This window comes from Amphimedon queenslandica, unplaced genomic scaffold (genome assembly GCF_000090795.2).
Source record: "Amphimedon queenslandica unplaced genomic scaffold, v1.1 AMPQUscaffold_12194, whole genome shotgun sequence".
Taxonomy (NCBI): Eukaryota; Metazoa; Porifera; class Demospongiae; order Haplosclerida; family Niphatidae; genus Amphimedon; species Amphimedon queenslandica.
The window spans coordinates 10,392-12,499 of NW_003547567.1; the positions used below are offsets into that span (position 1 = coordinate 10,392).

At 32.1% G+C, this 2,108-nt stretch overlaps 1 long non-coding RNA gene across 2 annotated transcripts in view; it reads left to right on the forward strand.

The window, feature by feature from the left end:
* LOC109588280 (uncharacterized) overlaps positions 1-2,101 on the forward strand; it is a 5,142-nt gene extending 3,041 nt beyond the window's left edge. For both annotated transcript variants that reach the window (XR_002188058.1, XR_002188057.1), the window contains 3 exons: positions 150-304; positions 1,635-1,770; positions 1,963-2,101. This is a non-coding gene — a long non-coding RNA (uncharacterized LOC109588280). The remainder of the gene's footprint in view (positions 1-149; positions 305-1,634; positions 1,771-1,962) is intronic.
* Positions 2,102-2,108: the final 7 nt, after the last annotated feature.

Genomic DNA, 2,108 nt, shown 5'->3' on the forward strand with positions numbered 1-2,108 from the left:
TACTACTTTTCCATTTTTAATGTTTTTTTATTTACTTGTTTAATACAAATTTGACATGTTTATGTATTAAAATTAGTAATAAATATTTTGGAGTCTATTTTGTGAAAAAACTACGAAATTATTGAATTTAATTACACTGTCTCTCTCAGAGGTTCCCTGTCATGGACTGGTGATATATTAGTGGGTCAATATTAGAGTGGAACCCACGTCTACCAGGAGACTATTAGACCACACCCAGGAGGTCTGTGGGATTCACTGGTCACCAAATCATCAGTAACTGGTGTCAGGAGGAAATGATAATATAGTGAGTTTATGATTTTATTTTTATTTTATATTGGCTTCAGAATCAATCCCCATTTTTATTACATTTTCTGATGCATATGGACGTCCTTATGCTATTTAAAAAATTTGAATTGTTTCTGACAGCTAATTTCCGAGTTATGAGCATTTTTTAAAATAGGCCAATTTTTGAAAAATACCCAAGGCTATAGCCCATGCTTTTTTGTAAAAAATGGCTCCGAAATCACCCCTAATTTTTATTACAATTTTTGATGCCTATTGATGTCTTTATGCTGTGTTAAAAATTTAAGCTGATTCCGGCAAATATTTTTCTAGTTATGAAAACAGCCATTTTCTAAAAAATACCTTGTACTATAGCCCATGGTTTTTTCAAAAAAATTGCCCCAAAATTACCCCCAGTTTTTATTACAATTTTTGATGCCTGTTGATGTCTTTATACTATGTAGAAAATTTGATCTGATTCCAACAAATATTTTTTGAGTTATGAGCATTTTTTTAAATCAGCCATTTTCTGAAAAGTACCCTGTACAGCCCATGGTTTTTGGTCAAAAAAATCACCCTGAAATTACCCACAATTTTTATTACAATTTTTGATGCCTATTGATGTCTTTATGCTATGTAGAAAATTTGAGCTGATTCTGACAAATATTTTTCAAGTTATGAGCATTTTTTAAATCAGCCATTTTCGGAAAAATAGCCCATGGTTTTGTTAAAAAAATGGCTCCAAAATCACCCCCATTTTTTATTACATTTTCTGATACATATCGATGTCTTTATGCTATATAGAAAGTTTGAGCTGATTCCGACAAGTATTTTTCGAGTTATGAGCATTATTTTTTTAAAAACAGCCATTTTCCGAAAAATACCTTTTACTATAACCCATGGAATGGCCTCAAAATCATTCTCAGTTTTTATTACTTTTTCTGATACATATTGATGTTCTTATGCTGCATATGTACATGTACAAAGATTGAGCTGATTCCAACAGATAATTTTTGAGTTGTCAGCACTTTAAAAATGAGCCAATTTTTAAAGAAGAGCAAAGGTTTTTTCTGAAAAATGGTTCAGAAGTCACCATAATTATGTTTTTTTTTTGAATTCTGATGCATATTGTGTTTGTGCAATTTTGAAACTGAGGCAGTTTCTAAAAAGTGGTTCCAAAATCACCTCCAATTATTGTGTCTTTGACCTTTTTGTCTGATTTACAAATTTCAACCCTCCAAATGCATTCAGTGCATTGCCACTGCAGTTAGTAACTTAGTACTGATCAATGGTGTACATGTACATGTAACAAGTTCCCTAAGGTCTGGTTTATTATTAATATTATGTTGTAGGGTCTTGTTGGATACTTTGTCATTGGGTTTGAGGTTCCCTCTTATCCTGTGTACTTCAGTACTAGTCCACAAGATACACCCACTCACTGGCATCAGAGGATATTCTTCCTCAATGAACCCATACAAGTTCAAACAGGTGGGTCTGGTTTAAGACTAATGTACTCATTACTGTCTATACTTATTAATTGGATGAAGGACAAGTCAGTGTATCAAATACTGTCTGTCTGTTTGTATGTACATGTACATATACATGTACATCACTCCTAATTATACATGTACATGTACGCTGATTATTATTGTTAATTATTGTTATTATTATTATTATTAGTGATCTATTACGTGGTTGCTATAAGAGCAAGGATTGTTCAAGATCACTTGATATCAAGATACAGATGATGTTATTTCCACTCTCAAAAGAATCCCAAGTACTAGAACACATGTACACTATCATCATGTGTGTTTAGTTTGTCTTCG